This window comes from Phocoena phocoena, chromosome 6, assembly GCF_963924675.1.
Source record: "Phocoena phocoena chromosome 6, mPhoPho1.1, whole genome shotgun sequence".
NCBI lineage: Eukaryota > Metazoa > Chordata > Mammalia > Artiodactyla > Phocoenidae > Phocoena > Phocoena phocoena.
Window position 1 is genome coordinate 62203474 of NC_089224.1, and position 21800 is coordinate 62225273.

Below are 21800 nucleotides of genomic sequence, written 5' to 3' on the forward strand. Positions count from 1 at the left end.
AACAGCTTGTCTTCTGCCAGTGTTCTCAAGTGGCAGAAGGGGCAAAGGAGCTCTCTGGGGCCGCTTTTATGAGTACTATTCTCATTCATGAGGACCCCACCCTCATGATCTAACTCCTCCCAAAGGCCCCCCTCTCCAAATACCATCACATTGGGGATTAGGTTTTAACATGTGAATTTTGAGAGGACACAAACATTCTGTAGTGTATATTAGAAGAGTTTGTTTTTTTTTAAAGACTGGAAGGAGGTATGTTGTAGATTTCACATAGAATGGCAGTTGCAATTTCCTACAGCAGAACAAAATGAAAAAGGTGTTTGTTGTGTTAAAAAAAAAAAATTTAAGTCAGTGAAATTTCCTCTCAAGAGTCAAAAAACAATCTACAGGATTAGTCACCTGAAATCAAAATTAAATGTTCAAAAATTTTAAAAATAATTTTAAACAGGATTTGAGCTTGTAACTTTGAATTCTTGCATGTGCATGTACACACACACACAACTATTTTTAGATGGAGAGATGGTAAAAAAAAAAAATTATTCCAGTTATAGAAACTTTGTTAAAAATGTATGAGAAGCCTGAAAGTATTTTACAAAAGTTAAAAGATCTTGAATTAAGCAAAGAATTGCCCATAGAATTCAAGACCTTTCTGATAATATCAAAGATCAACTAATTCAAAATTTGAAAAATTGCAAGTACTTTACTTTTAGATGAATCATGTGATATGAAAGATACTGCCCAATGGTACTTTGGGTACATTTTATATCAAAGGACTTCCAAATTTATGGAGAAACATCAATTTGTGACTTAAAGGTTTATGGTATACTAGAGACTGTCACACAGGGTGAAGTAAGTCAGAGAGAGAAAAACAAATACCGTATGCTAACACATATATATGGAATCTAAAAAAAAAAAAAAAGGTTCTGAAGAACCTAGGGGTACAGGACAGGAATAAAGACACAAACATAGAGAATGGACTTGAGGACACAGGGAAGGGGAAGGGGAAGCTGGGATGAAGTGAGAGAGTGACGTGGACATATATACACTATCAAATGTAAAATAGATAGCTAGGGAAGCAGCCGCATAGCACAGGGAGATCAGCTCGGTGCTTTGTGACCACCTAGAGGGGTGGGATAGGGCGGGTGGGAGGGAGACGCCGGAGGGAGGGGATATGGGGATATATGTGTACGTATAGCTGATTCACTTTGTTATAAAGCAGAAACTAACACACCATTGTAAAGCAATTATACTACAATAAAGATGTTAAAAATAAAGTTGATGGTGTAGATATTTAAAAATCTTTCCCATCTGTCAAAGAAGACCTTCCGCCAAATAAAGATTATTTTCTATCATGATGGATAGTGTTCCAGCTACGGTAGGTCAAAAGTTTGGATTCACTGTAGTGTTTTTGTTTGTTTGTTTGTTTTTGCGGTACGCGGGCCTCTCACTGTTGTGGCCTCTCCCGTTGCAGAGCACAGGCTCCGGACGCGCAGGCTCAGCGGCCATGGCTCATGGGCCCAGCCACTCCGCGGCACGTGGGATCTTCCCGGACCGGGGCACGAACCCGTGTTCCCTGCATCGGCAGGTGGACTCTCAACCACTGTGCCACCAGGGAAGCCCCACTGTAGTTTTAATATAAGAGATGGATGGTTCTCTTATTGCTGAATTCTACTGTACCGTGTTGACAGTGTTGAACTTTATCTAAGCCCTGTGTTCCTGGAAAAGGCTACTGTAAAGGACCCCTGTTGTCACACATTCTAAGACTTACCTCCACCCTCCTCAATGACTAGGACTCCCTTATTACCTGGCTGTATAACCTCCTTTGCTTTCTCTGAGGGAAAATAAGTAAATGTGTTTTTTTTCCTCCAAAGAAAAAGAAAGGGACCTTAATTTTTTCCCTTTATAATGAAATGTCACAAAAATTTACTGAAAGATATAAAACTCTTCAATATCCAAAGGGTAGTACTCCACTGCATCTTCATCCAATAAGATTTGGCATTTCTATTACCGAAAATCATTTGCGTTTTATTAGACCTCCAGAAATTAACTTCTATCTCTACAGAATGTAAAATAGTCACAGTGGAAGGCACAGACCTCTTCAGAATCAGATAACCCTAGAAAGTTCCTCTAAATACTTAACATTCTTTTGAAAAGACACTCAATAGTCTTTTTGCCCATTACAAAAATTTTCACAATTTTTTCTAGCATGTTTAAATTGTGTGGATTTAAAATCTGCAAGGCAAAATTCTGTATACCAAGAACTTGGTAGAGAATGTAAACATCAACTGTCCACTATCCAGTAGTTAGCAAATAAGAGAAATTTTATATAATCTCTCTCTCTCTAAATATATGTATATATATATTTACACACATACATACCTACATAGGGATTCTTAGACAAAAAAAAAAAAAAAAAAGCATTCCATTCATTTTTCTCAAAGACAGATAACCTAGACTTGAGCTTTGGAGCTAGACGGGCTTCCCCCAGAGTGTTCTGTGTCTGGAGCACAGTGTTTCAGTCCCTGTAGAAATATGTTTACTAACCTATATCCTCAGCTCACACCTAGGGACATCACTAGAAGCAAACATACAAAATTGACATTATGTGACTCGTAGGGATGTCTTGCGCTAAGATGCACGCTTGGGTCCAGCTGCCAATGCCTTCAGCCCTATCTATTCCATCCCTGAAAGACTTTAAATGCAAACAGAAGACTCCCATCCCTCTCCACTTAAGCTCCCACCACAGGGAAGGGCATGTTCCCCTTGTCTGTCTTTTCCAAGAGTTCCTGTGAATCCTGATTTCTGAGAATGGGGGCCCAGCATTAGTATTTTTAAAGATCCCAGTTGATTGTAATTGGTATTAAAGGATGAACAATGTTGCACTTAGATTGTAAAACTTCTCTGAGAACAAAGGTTTCTTTGTTACCCTTAATCAGGACACATTCTATAAAGTTAAGAAAGTGTGATTTGATCAAGGGGAGGGTTATGAGATATTAGAGTCAAAGGGAATTTGTGGTCCAGAAGGGACAAGGGACTTGTCCAAAGTTAATCATCCACTCAGTGGTAGAGCCAAGAATACTTGGTGTGGTAGGCAGAATTTTAAGCTGGTGCCTATGACCTTTGCTCCTTGGTGTCACTTCTGTGACATGACACAAGAGACATTACCCAAGTGGGCTTAATGTCATCCCAGGAGCCCTTTAAAAGCAGAGCAGTTTCTCCAGCTAGTGGCAAGAGAAGACATCAGGAAAATTCAAGTATGAGGCAGTTTTTACATGATGGCAGTTCTCTGTTGCTGAGATGGAGGGGGGCCTTGTAGAAGGATCTTTTAATATTGTGTGATATAATAAGAAGTACATATTTTGTTTTCATCCCTGATTCCTAGCAAAGAGCTCTTAAAACCATTAAGGGGTGAGAAGAATGTCTTTTGTTAATCATAATAAGCTCCTTTCAGCCACACCAGAGGTTATGCTAAGGAGGTGACTCTTGGTGGGCCCTTAGATAGCATCAAGATGCTGGTTGGTTCCTCTGTGATTAGAGGGTTGGTCACTAATGGTCAATGATTTAATCAACTACACCTCTGTAATGAAACCTCCATAAAAACCCAGAAGGATGGGGTTTGGAGAGCTTCTAGGTTGGCGAGCACATCCACGTGCTGGGTGGCTGGCTCACCCTCCAGAAGCTCGTGTGCTCAGGGCTCTTCTGGAGTTTACCCTATACACCTCTTCTGGCTGTATGTTTTTATCATTTTTATATCCTTCATAATAAACCAGTAAACATAAGTAGTGTTTCCCTGAGTTCTGTGAGCTGTTCTAGCAGATTATCAAACCTGAGGGGGGAGTTATGGGAACCCCCCAACTTTATAGACAGTTGTTCAGAAGTACAGACTGCCTGGGCTTGTGACTGGAGTCTGAAGTGGAGGTATCTTGTGGGGCTGAGCCCTTAGCCTGCAGAGTCTGTGCTAACTCTGGGTAGGACAGGAATGAGACTGTAGGTCATCCAGTTGGGGTACCCAGAGAACTGGAGAACTGCTTGGTGTAGAAAGCCAGTTTCTACATTTCATATCAGAGGTGCTGTCAATAAAAACAGATAACGGGGCTTCCGTGGTGGCGCAGTGGTTGAGAGTCCACCTGCCGATGCAGGGGACACGGGTTCGTGCCCTGGCCGGGAGGATCCCACATGCCGCCGAGCGGCTAGGCCCGTGAGCCATGGCCGCTGAGCCTGCGCGTCCGGAGCCTGTGCTCCGCAACGGGAGAGGCCACAACAGTGAGAGGCCCTGTGAGTACCACAAAAAACAAAAACAAACAGATAACAGGCCTTGAGGAGCTGAGAGTGATCCCTAACTAACAGCCAGGACAAAGCCAGGAACCTTAGTCCTACAAAGGCAAGGAACTGAATTTGGCCAACAGTCAGAATGAGCTCAGAAGCAGTCGATCCACAGAACCTCCAAGTCAGAGCCCATCCTGGCCAGCATCTTAATTTTGGCTTTGTGAGACCCTAAGCACAGAACCCAGCCAAGTCCTTCTGGGCTTCTGATCTACAAAACTGTGAGATAATACTGCTTCAAGCTCCTGAGTTTGTGACAATTTGTTATGTAGCCAAAGAAATCTACTACACTGGGGTCTGGGGGCCTCTGCCTTCACAGCGTTGAGCATCTTCACAGACTGGCAGGAAGCTGGTCCTTTTGTTTCCCTTGTGAGAGCACAGTGGTTTAGAAAGGTGAAGGAATTTGAGTTGAGTTGTCATCTCTGCTACTGAAAACCCCACTGCCATTGTGGAGTGGCTACCAGGAACCAGGCGTTGTAATGCTTTTCATTTGTCACTTGCTTAATTCTCAGCCACTGTCCATAAAGTGTATGGAATTTCCCATTTTACAGTTAAAGAACCAAGGCCCAGTAAGGCAAGTAAGTAAGCCCAAGGTCATGCTGCTGGTAAGTGCAGAGGTTCATATGAGGTCTGTCTGACCCCGTGGTTTTGTGCTGATGACACCAAATGACTTTGTATTAGTTTCCAAGGGCTACGGTAGCAGAATACCACAAACTGCATGGCTTAATAGAAATTTATTGTCTCCCAGTTCTGGAGGCTGCAAGTCCGAGATCAAGGTCTCAGCAGGGTTGGTTTCTTCTGATGGATATGAGGGAAGGTTCTGTTCCATGCCTCTCCTTTAGCTTGCTTCTGGTGGTTTGTTGACAATTGTTGGCCTTGGCTTGTAGAAGCATCACCCCGATCTTGCCATCTCATGGCATTTTCCTTGTGTGCATCTGCTCTGTGTTCAAATTTCCCCTTTTTATGTGGACACAGTCATATTGGATTAGTGCCTGCCCTAATGACCTCAACTTGATCACCTCCGAAGACCCTGTTTTACATCCAATGACCCTAGGGGTAAGGACTTCAGCATCTTTTGGGGGGACGCAGTTCAACCTCTTACAGACCTCAACTGCAGTTCTGCAAGAGAAGCACACCTGTCTGCAGGTGTTTGTTGCCTTGCCCCATTAATCCTAGAGTTGGAGATTGAAATCAGTACCCGAGCCCTAGGCAGAGGGATTAAAGGAAGCTCTGGGTTTCTTTTCCTGCCCCTTTTCAGTAAGTCTTCCTGTTCCTTATCACTCCATCCCATGCCTTCCGGCAGTCTCAGCCTCCTCAGATCCTCGTGAGAGGAAGTTGTCAAACCCTCCCGACCTGTTGCCCCTGCTTTGTGGTCGAATCCTTCGTGTTCTCAGCGGTGTTGCCTAGAGGCTGCCGGTTCCCACCCGGTGAGTCCTGCTGGTGGGGGAGGGATTGGGTGGGTGGGGATGTTTCAGGGCATTGATGGGGGTTCCTGGGAGGACAGTGACAACTGGGCACAGACCAGAAGTCAGAAAACACCTGATGCCATCACTTTTCTTGCTTGTGTCTTCTTTTACGGGAGGTGAGCTTATCAATAGGAAAAAATACCGTTTGTGAACCTTATACCGTAAGCCAGGCTCTGTTCTAGGGGCTTTAGATACAAGATCTCACTTTATTTTCCTTATGTTACTCAGTGTTTTAGAGTTTGCAGAGTATTTTCTCATCTGACCTTTACTGCATCCTTTTGAGAGAGTAAAATAGATTTTATTTCCATCCTGTGGATGGGAATTACTAGACTGATGTCACACCATACATGATACAGGTAGGACTGAAACCTAGTTCACAGAGGCAGCCCAACTTTCTCATGGGAGCAGCTAAGGGTCTTACTCCCGAGGAGGTATGGTATTCCCTCCTGTTGTCAAGGAAGCTTTGAGAACTTGCCTCCTTCTAAGGCCCCTGTGGAAGATGGCCATCTCTACGAGCCCTGCCCCATCCTAACATTCATATGTACACCCCTCTCTCACATACATCCATGCAGGCACACACGTGAGCCTTGTGATCTTACTTTTGGGAAGAAACCATGACCTGGACTCGATAAGCTCTCTTGAGGGTTCTATTGGCTTGGCCAAAAAGTTCGTTCGGGTGTTGGTACCATGAAAAACCCGAATGAACTTTTTGGCCAGCCAAATACCTCCTCCCCATCAGTGTGTACCACCCTCTGCTCCCAAGGGACACATCCAAGGGACGCCTTAGCCCAGTGCAGGCATAATTCCTAGCTGGAGTTCCTGTCTTGCGTCTTTGCTACCTATTCTTCTTTTGGGGAGCACAGGGCTGGCATACAGTAAGTACTCTGTGAAGAATGATGATGGTCCGTGTTTATGTATTGGCAAGCTGTTGCTACATAACAAATTACCCAAATTTAGAAGCTTGAAAAAACATATATGTATTATCTCCTAGTTTGTATGGGGCAGGAATGCAGGCGAGATTTAACCGGGTGCTTCTGGTGTAGGCTGTCTCATGAGGTGGCCATCAAGCTGCCCCCCAGGCCTGCAATCGTCTGGGACTGGTGGGTCTGCTTCCAAACTCACTCCCGGGGAGGGCTTGTTAGTAGGACTCACTTCCTATCTGGCTAGTGGCTGGATACCTCACTGCACAGGCCTCCCCACCGGCTTCCTGCTTGTCCTCAGAGCACGGCAGGGGCTTCTTCTAGAGCGAGTGATTTGAGAGACAGCCCAAGACAGAAGGGGCAGTCTTCTGTTACTTAATCTCAGGGGTGACATACCATCACTTCTGCCTGTTCTACAGATCAGCTCTGGGACAGTGTGGGAGGGGCCTAGGCAAGGCTGTGGATACCGAGATGTGAGGTCAGAGGGAGCCGTCTTACAGGTCTGTTTGCACAATTTGTCGACACAAATATTTTTCATTTTCCAGAGAACTTCTCATATGTTATCTTTTTTTTTTTTTTTTTTTTTGCGGTACGCAGGCCCCTCACTGTTGTGGCCTCTCCCGTTGTGGAGCACAGGCTCCGGACGCGCAGGCTCAGCGGCCATGGCTCACAGGCCCAGCCGCTCTGCGGCATGTGGGATCTTCCCGGACCGGGGCACGAACCCGTGTCCCCTGCATCGGCAGGCAGACTCTCAATCACTGCGCCACCAGGGAAGCCCTGTTATCGCATTTTTTAAAAACTTTTTTTTCCCATAGTTTTTTCTCATTTTCCCAATAAATTAGAAGCCTCTCAAGGGAAGGGAATGTCGCCTTTCTAGATTGCTTGCTCCTTGCTGCATCCAATTGTCCTAATCCATACTAGTAAATAAAACAAAATAAAAATAAACCAAGCTTCTGTGGATTTGGAAAGAGTATTCATTTCATGAATTAGGTAGGCTGCTTTTCATGCTCGACCTCAATTTTTGCCTCTGTCAAATGGGGTACAGAGAAGAAAGGGTTGGACCGGATGTTTGCTAAGGACCCTTCTAGCCCCAAGGGTTTTTTTTCTAAAGTGGATGGGACTATCCCCATTTGACAGATGCAGAGACAAAGGCAGAGAGTTGGGGAGGTGACCCAACTTGCCCAGCGCGGTCCTGACAAAGCTGGGAGCTGAACAGCATTCTCAGGACTGCTGGGACTGGTTAAATCTGGGCCAGCCAGCCCTTTACCTTTTGTCTTACTACTAGTATTTCTAGTACTACTAGTACCATTAGCTCTACGACCACCACCACCTCTGCCATTTATTCAGCATCTGCTAATTGCCATGTCCATTTCAAGGGTTTATACTATTCATGAGTCACAATAATCCCAAGCCAGAGGAATTGTTCCCATTTCACAGGGAAAAAACTTAACCCTCAGTGAGTTTTACCCAGATGATTGGCCTTAAGTCACCAAGGGATGAGTGGAAAGCAAGAGGTTGACATTTGGAGGCTAGGTGGAGGATAAAGGGAAGCAGGACGCACCAGACGCAAAGTGATGTCATCAAGCCACCCGCAATGTCTGGCAGGGCAGCTGTACTGCAAGCAGCTGCCACCACCCCATGCTGAGAGGATGATGTGACCCCCAGGGACACCTGTGTAGAGGATGACCGGGACTCCAGAGCTATCCGATTGTGTCAAGTGGGTGGACTGCTACCCTCTGAGCCAAGTACAAGGTGGAGAAGAAAATGAAGCATACGTTCTTTACACAGAATGTGGTGACTCCCGAGCTGCAGAAGCAGCCGTCAGAGTGGCGAGACTGGAGAGAGAAGTGCGGACTCTGAGTGCGCTCTCTCGGTAGCCATTCCACAGCTCCCCAGTCTGCCTTAGGACACCAGCTAAGCCTCAGCCGTTTCCTTGCAGAACCTAGGCTTCCTCTCTCCCCATCTCAGGAAATTCACCTGCTCTTTCCCTGGGTTTAGGCGGCTTGTAGGCCAACGTCAACTCCAGACCCTAGTCTCCGTTGCCCTATAGTTCGCCACAATCTCGCCTTACCCCTTAATATGCTCAGGCCTGCCGAACAAGGGCCTGAGTAGCAGCCCTGAAAACTTCTCCAAGCAGTTCCTGATTCTCCCTGGGACCAGGAGCTCAGAACACAGAGGGCTGCTGATTCACTTGAGAAATTGTTAGGGTTAGGGAGGACAAAATACCTTGTTAGGCTTTGGAGTCTCTTCCAGCAAAGAGAAGGCAAAACATAATACCTCATTACATCATCCTTCATTGATTCCTTACAGGAGCCCTGTGTACCTGGTAGTATTCTCCCGATTTACTCACAAGAAACTGAGGCTCAGAGAGGTTAAATAACTGGCCCCAGGTTAGACAGTTAATAAGCAGCAGAGTCAGGATTTGAACTCAGGTATGTGCAGCCTGAGCCACAGGCTGTGGGCCTGATATCAGTGAGCACCTATCACAGGCCGGACTAGATGCTTCCTGCCATTGCCTAATTTTAAGCCTTGCAATAAGCCTGTGAGATGGGTATTTGGGGGCCATATATGGATGATAAAACTGGCTCAGGGCTTCTCTGGTGGCGCAGTGGTTGAGAGTCCACCTGCTGATGCAGGGGACGTGGGTTCGTGCCCCGGTCCAGGAGGATCCCACATGCTGTGGAGCGGCTGGGCCCGTGAGCCATGGCCGCTGAGCCTGCGCGTCCAGAGCCTGTGCTCCGCAACGGGAGAGGCCACAACAGTAAGAGGCCCGCGTACTGCAAAACAAACAAACAAACAAACAAACTGGCTCAGCAAGGTTAAGTAACTTGCATGAATACACAGAGCTTAGCCTGTCAGGAATCAAGAAGCATTCGGAATGCCCTTGTTGGGCCTTCCTTCTTCCAGTCTTCAGGGCCAAGAGGGAATCCCAAGCTCTAGGTGCTCCAGATTAGATCACCCCACGCTTGCATTAGACTTGCATTAGACTCCACGCTTGCATCAGTAGGAGTGCTGGTGGATCCAGGACGGCACGTCCCTCCCACCTTCCACACTGACAGATTCATCACCACTGCTGCCCTGAGACCAGCAGGACCACCTTCCTGTTCATCCGTGTCACCATAAGATGCCTAGGACTCCTGCGGCATTACTCAGCCCCCAGACTTTCATTCTGACACTCCTCTTTTTTTTTAACATCTTTATTGGAGTATAATTGCTTCACAATGGTGTGTTCGTTTCTGCTGTATAACAAAGTGAATCAGCTATGCATATACATATATCCCCATATCCCCTCCCTCTTTCATCTCCCTTCCACCCTCCCTACCCCACCCCTCTAGGTGGTCACAAAGCACCGAGCTGATCTCCCTGTGCTATGCGGCTGCTTCCCACTGCCTATCTATTTTACATTTGGTAGTGTATATATGTCCATTTAACTCTCTCACTTCGTCCCAGCTTACCCTTCCCCCCTGCCCGTGTCCTCAAGTCCATTCTCTACGTCTGCGTATTTATACCTGTCCTGACCCTAAGTTCTTCAGAACCATATTTTTTTTAGATTCCATATATATGTGTTAGCATATGGTATTTGTTTTTCTCTCTCTGACTTACTTCACTCTGTATGAAAGTCTCTAGGTCCATCCACCTCACTACAAATAACTCAATTTCGTTTCTTTTTATGACTGAGTAATATTCCATTGTACATATGTGCCACATCTTCTTTATCCATTCATCTGTTGATGGACATTTAGGTTGCTTCCAAGTCCTGGCTATTGTAAATAGACCTGCAGTGAACACTTTGGTACATGACTCTTTTTGAATTATGGTTTTCTCAGGGTATATGCCCAGTAGTGGGATTGCTGGGTCGTATGGTAGTTCTATTTGTAGTTTTTTAAGGAACCTCCATACTGTTCTCCATAGTAGCTGTATCAATTTACATTCCCACCAACAGTGCAAGAGGGTTCCCTTTTCTCCACATGCTCTCCAGCATTTATTGTTTCTAGATTTTTTGATGATGGCCATTCCGACTGGTGTGAGATGATATCTCATTGTAGTTTTGATTTGCATTTCTCTAATGATTAATGATGTTGAGCATTCTTTCATGTGTTTCTTGGCAATTTGTGTATCTTCTTTGGAGAAATGTCTATTTAGGTCTTCTGCCCATTTTTTGGATTGGGTTGTTTGGTTTTTTGATATTGAGCTGCATGAGCTGCTTGTATATTTTGGAGATTAATCCTTTTTCAGTTGCTTCATTTTCAAATATTTTCTCCCATTCTGAGGGCTGTCTTTTCGTCTTGTTTATGGTCTCCTTTGCTGTGCAAAAGCTTTGAAGTTTCATTAGGTCCCATTTGTTTATTTTTGTTTTTATTTCCATTACTCCGGGAGGTGGGTCAAAAAGGATATTGCTGTGATTTATGTCATAGAGTGTTCCGCCTATGTTTTCCTCTAAGAGTTTTATACTGTCTGGGCTTACATTTAGGTCTTTAATTCATTTTGAGTTTACTTTTGTGTACGGTATTAGGGAGTGTTTTAATTTCATTCTTTTACATGTAGCTGTCCAGCACCACTTATTGAAGAGGCTGTGTTTTCTCCATCGTATATTCTTGCCTCCTTTATCAAAGATAAGGTGACCATATGTGTGTGGGTTTATCTCTGGGCTTTCTATCCTGTTCCATTGATCTATCTTTCTGTTTTTGTGCCAGTACCGTACTGTCTTGATTACTGTAGCTTTGTAGTAGAGTCTGAAGTCAGGGAGCATGATGCCTCCAGCTCTGTATTTTTTTTTTCTCAAGATCGCTTTGGCTATTTGGGGTCTATGGTGTTTCCATGCAAACTGTGAAATTTTTTGTTCTAGTTTTGTGAAAAGTGCCATTGGTAGTTTGATAGGGATTGCATTGTATCTGTAGATTCCTTTGGGTAGTATAGTCATTTTCACAATGTTGATTCTTCCCATCCAAGAACATGGTATATCTCTCCATCTGTTTCTATCATCTTTAATTTCTTTCATCAGTGTCTTATAGTTTTCTGCATACAGGTCTTCCGTCTCCTTAGGTAGGTTTATTCCTAGATATTTTATTCTTTTTGTTGCAGTGGTAAATGGGCGTGTTTCCTTAATTTCTCTTTCATATATTTCATCATTAGTGTATAGGAATGCAAGAGGTTTCTATGCATTCATTTTGTATCCTGCTACTTTACCAAATTCATTGATTAGCTCTAGTAGTTTTCTGGTAGCATCTTTAGGATTCTCTATGTATAGTATCATGTCATCTGCAAACAGTGACAGCTTTACTTCTTCTTTTCTGATTTGGATTCCTTTTATTTCCTTTTCTTCTCTGATTGCTGTGGCTAGGACTTCCAAAACTATGTTGAATAATAGTGGTGAGCGTGAGCAGCCTTGTCTTATCACTGGTCTTCGATCAAATGCTTTCAGTTTTTCACCATTGGGAATGATGTTGGCTGTGGGGTTGTCATGTATGGCCTTTATTATGCTGATGTAAGTTCCCTCTCTGCCTACTTTCTGGAGGGATTTTATCATAAATGGTGTTGAATTTTGTGAAAAGCTTTTTCTGCATCTATTGGGATGATCATATCATTTTTCTCCTTCCATTTGTTAATATGTTTTATCACATTGATTGATTTGCGTATATTGAAGAATCCTTGCATTCCTGGAATAAACCCCACTTGCTCATGGTGTATGATCCTTTTAATGTGCTGTTGGATTCTGTTTGCTAAGATTTTGTTGAGGATTTTTACATCTATGTTCATCAGTGATATTGGCCTGTAGTTTTCTTTCTGTGTGACAACTTTGTTTGGTTTTGGTATCAAGGTGATGGTAGCCTCGTAGAATGAGTTTGGGAGTGTTCCTCCCTCTGCTATATCTCAGAAGAGTTTGAGAAGGATAGGTGGTAGCTCTTCCCTAAATGTTTGATAGAATTCGCCTGTGAAGCCATCTGGTCCTGGGCTTTTGTGTGTTGGAAGAGTTTTAATCACAGTCTCAATTTCAGTGCTTGTGATTGTCTGTTTATATTTTCTATTTCTTACTGGTTCAGTCTCAGAAGGTTGTGCTTTTCTAAGAATTTGTTCATTTCTTCCAGGTTGTCCATTTTATTGGCATAGAGTTGCTTATAGTAATCTCTCATGATCCTTTCTATTTCTGCAGTGTCAGTTGTTACTTCTCCTTTTTCATTTCTAATTCTATTGATTTGAGTATTCTCCCTTTTTTTCTTGATGAATCTGGCTACTGGTTTATCAATTTTGTTTATCTTCTCAAAGAACCAGCTTTTAGTTTTATTGGCCTTTGCTATCATTTCCTTCATTTCTTTTTCATTTATTTCTGATCTGATCTTTATGATTTCTTTCCATCTGCTAACTTTGAGGTTTTTTTATTCTTCTTTCTCTAATTGCCTTAGGTGTAAGTATGGTTGTTTATTTGACATGTTTTTTGTTTCTTAAGGTAGGATTTTATTGCTATAAACTTACTTCTTAGAACTGCTTTTGCCACATCCCATAGGTTTTGGGTTGTCATGTTTTCATTGTCATTTGTTTCTAGGTAATTTTTGATTTCCTCTTTGATTTCTTCAGTGATCCCTTGGTTATTTAGTAGTGTATGGTTTAGCCTCCATGTATTTGTATTTTTTACAGATTTTTCCCTGTAATTGATATCTAGTCTCATAGCGTTGTGGTCAGAAAAGATACTTGATATGATTTCAATTTTCTTAAATTTACCGAGGGTTGATTTGTGACCCAAGATATGATCTATCCTGGAGAATGTTCCATGAGCATTTGAGAAGAAAGTGTATTCTGTTGTTTTTGGACGGAATGTCCTATAACTTTCAGTTAAGTCCATCTTGTTTAATGTATCATTTTAAGCTTGTGTTTCCTTATTTATTTTCATTTTGGATGATGTCCATTGGGGAAAGTGGGGTGTTAAAGTCGTGTTACTGTCGTTTTCCCCTTTTATGGCTGTTAACACTTGCCTTATGTATTGAGGTGCTCCTAGGTTGGGTGCATAAATATTTACAATTGTTATATCTTCTTCTTGGATCGATCCCTTGATCATTATGTAGTGTCCTTCTTTGTCCCTTTTAATAGTCCTTATTTTAAAGTCTATTTTGTCTGATATGAGAATTGCTACTCCAGCTTTCTTTTGGTTTCCATTTGCATGGAATATCTTTTTCCATCCCCTTACTTTCAGTCTGTATGTGTCTCTAGTTCTGAAGTGGGTCTCTTGTAGACAGCATATATATGGGTCTTGTTTTTGTATCCATTCAGCCAGTCTATGTCTTTTGGTTGGAACGTTTAATCCATTTATATTTAAGGTAGTTATCATTATGTATGTTCTTATTACCATTTTCTTAATTGTTTTGGGTTTGTTATTTCAGGTCTTTTTCTTCTCTTGTGTTTCCTGCCTAGAAAAGTTCCTTTAGCATTTGTTGTAAAGCTGGTTTGGTGGTGCTGAATTCTCTTAGCTTTTGCTTGTCTGTAAAGGTTTTAATTTCTCTGTCGAATCTGAATGAGGTCCTTGCTGGGTAGGGTAATCTTGGTTGTAGATTTTTTTCCTTTCATCACTTTAAATATGTCCTGCCGCTCCCTTATAGCTTGCAGAGTTTCTGCTGAAAGATCAGCTATTAACATACAAGGGAATCCCTGTAAGGTTATTTGTTGCTTTTCCCTTGCTGCTTTTAATATTTTTTCTTTTTATTTAATTTTTGATAGTTTGATTAATATGGGTCTTGGTGTGTTTCTCCTTGGATTTATCCTGTATGGGACTCTGCACTTCCTGGACTTGATTGACTATTTCCTTTCCCATATTAGGGAAGTTTTCAAACATAATCTCTTCAAACATTTTCTCAGTCCCTCTCTTTTTCTCTTCTTCCTCTGGGACCCCTGTAGTTCGAATGTTGGTGCATTCAGTATTGTCCCAGAGGTCTCTGAGACTGTCCTGAATTCTTTTCATTCTTTTTTCTTTATTCTGCTCTGTGGTAGTTATTTCCACTATTTTATCTTCCAGGTCATTTATCCATTCTTCTACCTCAGTTATTCTACTATTGATTCCTTCTAGAGAATTTTTAATTTCTTTTTTTGTGTTGTTCATCATTGTTTGTTTGCTCTTTAGTTCCTTTAGGTCCTTGTTAAACGTTTCTTGTATTTTCTCCATTCTATTTCCAAGATTTTGGATCATCTTTACTGTCATTACTCTGAATTCTTTTTCAGGTAGACTGCCCATTTCCTCTTCATTTGTTTGGTCTCGTGGGTTTTTACCTTGCTCCTTCATCTGCTGTGTATTCCTCTGTCTTCTCATTTTGCTTAACTTACTGTGTGTGGGGTCTCCTTTTCGCAGGCTGCAGGTTCGTAGTTCCCATTGTTTTTGGTATCTGCCCCCACTGGCTACGGTTGGTTCAGTGGGTTGTGTAGGCTTCCTGGTGGAGGGGACTGGTACCTGTGTTCTGGTGGATGAGGCTGGATCTTGTCTTTCTGGTGGGCAGCACTGCATTTGGTCGTGTGTTTTGGGGTGTCTGTGACCTTATTTGATTTTAGGCAGCCTCTCTGCTAATGGGTGGGGTTGTGTTCCTGTCTTGCTAGTTGTTTGACATAGGGTGTCCAGCACTGTAACTTGCTGGTCGTTGAGTGGAGCTGGGTCTTCGCATTGAGATGGAGATCTCTGGGAGAGTTTTCACTGTTTGGTATTACATGGAGCCAGGAGTTCTCTGGTGGACCAATGTCCTGAACTCGGCTCTCCCACCTCAGAGGCACAGCCCAGACACCTGGCTGGAGCACAAAGACCCTGTCAGCCACCCAGTCGATTTTGGAGGCTGAGAAGTACCTCTACAAGCTGGAGGCCCAGGAAAGCCGGTGGTGTAGTCCTAATCCAAGACCCAAGTCTGAAGGTCTGGAGAAACAGGCCGCAATCAAGCTTCCAGGACAAAGAGGTAGTACTCTGACACCCCCTTTTCTGACCCCATCCCTTCTCCTTTCCGAATTCTACAGCACTTCCACTCTGGTCCCTGGAACTAGTGTCAATCATCAACAATTCCCCCTGTACGCTTAGCCTTTCCTTTGAATATTGAATGCTCTCTCTCCCTGACTGTATTATGTGTTTTGCAATGGGGGCACCATTGGATGAGACAAATCTTCATCTTGTGGGACTATTCTATGCTTTGCAGGGCATTTACCATCCTTGGTCCATCTGCACACTAAATACTAGGGAGATGACAATGAACCTCACTGCTACCTGACTCTCCCCTGAGGATCCTGTTCTCCTGCACTCCCCTCAAGTTGTGGTGATTTTCTATCCAACAGCCCTTACCGACTGGGCCTGTCCTCCTTGCTCCTTCTTGCTGCTTCCAGATCATTCTGCCTTCCTCCTTCCGAACTTCTCCAAAGCAAATTTGAATTGCAAGTCATCAGACCCCTTTTTCCTTCTTAGCACAATCATCTACTGATCTCCAGGCCCTCTTCTAGTCCCTTGAAGAGGGGGAGCTGGCTCCCTCTCCAAAACCTCTCTTCTCCAATTTTTGGTGACTCTAGTATCTCCATAGATGAAACTTCCAATACTCTGTCTCTCGGGTCCTTCATATCATCTTCTTTAATGGTTGTATCTTCTATCCTATTTGAGACACTCACTCCCCTGGTCTTATTCCAGAACGTGTCATTAAGGGAACTGCAGCCTTTCCCTAAGGTCAGTTTCAACTGTCCCACTTTTTGTTCGTCACTTTCTATTTTCCAGTTCACTCTAGTGTCTGAACTTCAAAAATCCTTCTTTCCCACCAGGACCTGCACTGCATGGAACCTTCCACCTTTTCCTTGCTTCTCATGCCCTCACTAAGTATACTCTTGCCCAAGGGCATTTGCACTTGGGGGCTGCTCTTCACTAGACACCTACAGGGTTAAATCCTCACCTCCTTTTAAAGCTTTGTTTCAGTAGCATCCCTCACACTGAGGCTTCCCCTGATCATTTTATTTAAAAGTGCCCCTCCCCCCAATACTGCTACTCCTTATCCTCTTATGGTTTCTTTTTCTCCATTGTACTTATCACTAAGATACCATATATTTTCATTTTTATTTATTTCTCTGAGGTGGAAGCTTTATGAGGGTGAAAGTTTTATGAGGTAGAAGTTTTATGAGGGTGGAATTTTGTTCACTGTAAAGCAGGGCCTAGAACAGTGCTCGGCACATATACAGTTATCCATAAATATTTGTTGAATGAAAAAAATGTGCTAGGGCTGCATTCTGAACCTAGTCCAGATGGACTACAAAGTTCCTCCTCCCACTACTCTGTGTCCTTTCAAAATGAACTCTGGTTATGAATTGGACTGTGGGACTAGTGACTTAGTAGCTTTTCGCAGGATGTGGGTAGGACTATAGGAAAAGGAACACCGTAAAACACCCAGATGTGGGCGATTGGCAATATGGTACCAACTAAAATTTTAAGAAAAGATGAAAGTTCAAATGGATTGCTGATCTCATGAAAGCACAGAACCAGTCCCACTGCTACTTTACTCTGTTCTCACTCTTCTTTTTTTTTTAATTAAAAAATTTTTAATACGCTTTGTTATTCTTATTTGATTCTTATCGTTTTTATTGGAGCACAGTTGCTTTACAATGTTGTGTTAGTTTTTGCTGTACAGCAAAATAAATCAGTTATACGTATACATACATCCCCTCCTTTTTGGATTTCCTTCCCTTTTAGGTCCCCACAGAGCACCGAGTAGAGTTCCCCGTGCTATGCAGTAGCTTCTCATTAGCTATCTATTTTATACACAGTAGTGTCTTCACTCTTCTTTCTCCTCCCTTCCTGACTATCTTAATCTCCCTCTCTTCCCCTATTCTATTTAACTTTTTATTTTTCTTCCCTCCCTTCCTCTCTGCCTCTCATTTTCTTACCTCTTACTCCTTGACCCCTTTTCTCCTCTTTTTAGCTTTCTCAAAGAACAAAGTGAATTATTTTTTTGGAAAGAATTTTAATTTCCAAGGTGTGGGAAAAATGAAATTGTCCCCCTTTGGAGATTCCCTTGAGCATCCTGCACTTTAATGAAATAAATGGCCTGGAGGAAGACATGGTGGGTGGAGGGTAGTTGGTGGGTCTGTCCGTGCTTGGGTTCTCTCCCTCCCTCACTGTTTGGCCTCTGCAGCTCTAGGGAGATGGACAGGGCAGGCCAAACTTACCACTGGCCCCTGGCCCTGTGCTACTTATGAAATAGAAATAAATGACAACCTAGGGATGTTGAAGAAAGTTGAAAGAGGGGGGAGGGAGCAACCCCTCTTAACAGTGAAACTTGAAGCTGGTAGAAAAGCATAATCCTGTTCCTGAATGCCAAGTTTTCATTTCCATGGATGAGTTGATCTAAGGGAGGCTGGTTTCTCTCCTTCGTCCATGAATTAGCCTCCAACAGTTTCAAGTGGTGGCACCAGGTGTGTATATCTGATGGTGGGACACCCGTCCCCCCCGCAGTGGGAAGTGGAGTGACCAGGAAAGTGCATGGCACAGAACTTGCGGTCTTCATCAGGAAGTGTATGTAGCAGCATGGAAAGAACAAGGACTTGTTTCTGGCATACTTGAGTTCAAATCTTTGCTGTGTCATTTTCCACCTCTGAAACCTTCGTCATGTTACTGCTCTATGCTTTAGTTTCCTCTTCTGTCAAGTGGAGATCACAGCCGTCCCTACCTCACTGGGTCGTTGGAAGGACTGGAGATGATACGTGATAATGGTGATGAGGACAGTGATGAAGATGAACGTGAATTTGGACATTTACCCTATGCCAGAATTGTGCTATGTGTGCACATTTGTTCACATGAAGTGCCCAGAACAATGTTTGGCACATAATGGGCATTTAATACATTTCATTTTTTTAAAATTAATTAATTTATGGCTGCGTTGGGTCTTCGTTGCTGCGCCGGCTTTCTCTAGTTGTGGAGAGGGGGGGCTACTCTTCGTTGCGGTGCGTGGGCTTCTCATTGCGGTGGCTTCTCTTGTTGGGGAGCACGGGCTCTAGGTGCACGGACTTCAGTAGTTGTGGGTCGTGGGCTCTAGCGCACATGCTCAGTAGTTGTGGTGCATGGGCTCAGTTGCTCCGCAGTATGTGGGATCTTCCTGGACCAGGGTTCAAACCCGTGACCCCTGCATTAGCAGGTGGATTCTTAACCACTGCACCAGAGAAGTCCAATACATTTTACATAGCATTACTATCCAGCACTGTGTAAGAGAGTAACAAAATGACTTTGGGGTATGTGAACCTTTAAGACGTGAATATTTCAAGTCACTTCTCTCTTGTGAGGTGGAGAAGTTTCAGCTTCCCTGGAACCTTGATATAGAAAGCGGTATTTATCTAGGCAGATTAGGTTATGGCTGCAGAAAGAAACAACTGCAAAATCTCAGTAGCTTTACCCAGCAAAGGTGTATTTCTCACTTATACTACATGTCAAGTGGGGTCAGCCTAGGGTTCTGCTTATCATTGTCACTCAGAGCTGTGGGCTTATGCATACTCCATCTTGAAATCTATTCCCGTAATCACCAAGACAGAAAAAGGGAAGACTGGAATACAGAGGCAGCAGTCAAATGCTTCTGTCCAGAAGTAATACATGACTCTTTTGCTCACATTTGCTTGGCCAAAGGCAGACACTTGGCCACACATAACTTGAATGTGGTGGAGAAGTGCAAGCTACGATGCATATATTCCAGAAGAATGAAAATATTTAACAGCTCAATGACATGGACCCTAATGACCACCATAGAAGGGCATGCTCTGGATGGTGGATGTAAATGAAATTGTTCCTGAGGAGCGGATAACAAGAGCTACCGTGAGTTGAGTACCTAGCATATGATAGACTGTGCCAGGGACTTTGCATTCATATTTCAGCTAATCCTCCCAGAGAGGTCTTACTAATCTCATTATTATAATGTGGGAACTGAGGCTCAGGGAGGTTTCCTTACAATGGCATCATAGGTATTAAGGATAGAATGAACATAGTCTGCACAGGTTGTCTGGATTATAGGGAAATCCTTCAAAAAGAATAGTGTGCTAGGAGACTACTGAGGCTGATTTCTAGCTCCACTTTCTAATTTTTAAAGTCTGAGCACGTGCGAGGATGGCAAACAGGTCTTGAGTGTCAACTCTGACAGATTTGTGTTGGCTACCAGAGAGCTGCAGTGAGAAGGTTTTCTGATGGGAAAGAGTAAAGTGATTGATTAGCAGTGTCTGCTGTGGGCATAGGAAGGAGCGTGGCCACGTGAGAAACAGATGTTTGCCATCTCTGGGCATGTTTCTTAAGTTCTCTGGGTTTCAGTTATATCACTTACAAAACAGGGTTAATAAAACTTGTGTGAGTGAAGGTAGTAGATTGGCCAGGATGGTTTCTTGATGTCTTCAGAGGGCACCAAAACATCTGTTCCTAGCTGCATACATTCCAACTTATTTTATGCACACTGTTCCATCATGTAGTCATGAAACTCCATTTGTATGTGTGGGATGGGTTTGGGGAAGGGAATTCAACAGGCTGAGTCATTGAAAATTGCTCCTAAGGAGAGCAGAGCTGGAGGCCTTTGACAGGAAGGATGAGTCATTGGCAGTTAAGGGAGCCCATCATCACTGTCCTACAAACATCTGTGAGCTGGATATGCCTCCTGTCTTTAAATCCAAGGGCTCTGTTTCTCAGTCTGGGGTAATATGTCGGGGAGATATGAATCCTCAGATAAACGTGCTTTGTCTTTTCAGTGGTGATTTGGGGAATAGGACCAATATATTTTTCTCAAGATAGACAAGGTATATTAGTCAGGATCCAGATGGAAATTAGACAACAGACTCAAAGTGTTTAAAGAGATTTTGATAAAGATTCTGTTAAAAGATATACTGAAGCATGCTAAAAGTATAAGGGTTATTTGAGTAAAAATAGGTTTGAATTGAGCAGGGCCAAACCAGAAATGTTAAGGAGCCTTCCACCAACAGGAGCTAGAGAAAAGACTTTTATAGAGAAAAGACACACACATACATACACATATATACGTATGTGTATATCGATAGCAGAATATTACTCAGCCATAAAAAAGGAATGAAATTTTGTCACTTGTGAACATGCATGGACCTGGAGGGTATTATGCTTAGTGAAATAAGTCAGACAGAGAAAGAAAACTACTGTCTGTTTCCACTTACTTGTGGAATCTAAAAAATAAAACAAATGAACAAATATAATAAAATAGAAGCAGACTCACAGATACAGAGCACAAGCTAGTGGTTACTAATGGGGACTGGGGGGTGGAGGGCCAATATAGGTGGAGGGGATCAAGAGGTACAAACTACGAGTCATGAAATAAATAAGTTACAGGGATGTAATGTACAGCACAGGGAATATGATTAATATCTTATAATAACTTTGTGTGGAGTATATCTATAAAAATATCGAATTACTATGTTGCACACCTGGAACTAATATAATAATACAAGTTAACTATACTAAACTAAATAAAATTAAAAATCTATGTCCTGAGTCACACTAGCCACATTTCAAGTGCTCAGTCACCGCACGTGGCTGGTGGTTACTGTACTAGCGCATCATGTTTCCATCATCACAAACAGTTTTATTGGAGAGATTGGTCTGGATTCTCGTGCACAGCCCTGATGGCTAGGGCGCTGGCAAAAGGATTCGGAAACTGTCTTCACAGAATCCTCTCCCCGATGACAAGCGACCCTCTCTGGGCTTGTACAATTTTTCTATACATCCAGCAAGATAGTAACGCTGATGATAATTGCAGCCACATTTATTTAGTTCTTAATATATGCCAAATAGCGTGCTAAGGTTTTAAATACATTATGTCATTTAATTACTACCGCAACCCTAAGGGAGACACTATTACCATCTCCATTTTAACAACGCGGACACTGAGGCTCAGAGAAATTAAGTGACCACACAACTATTCGGTTTTACTGTATGAAGCTGCCAATATTCATCTTTTTTTTTAAAGAAAATAGCAATTTTATACGGTTCAACCTCATAGTAAATGGCAGAGCCAGATTTTGAACCCAGTTCCGAAGACCTTGCCAAGGCCAGTGTGGCTAAGCCTCTTTAAGTGATGACCTTGAAAGCTGCTTCTTGCTGTTGAAGGATTAAGTG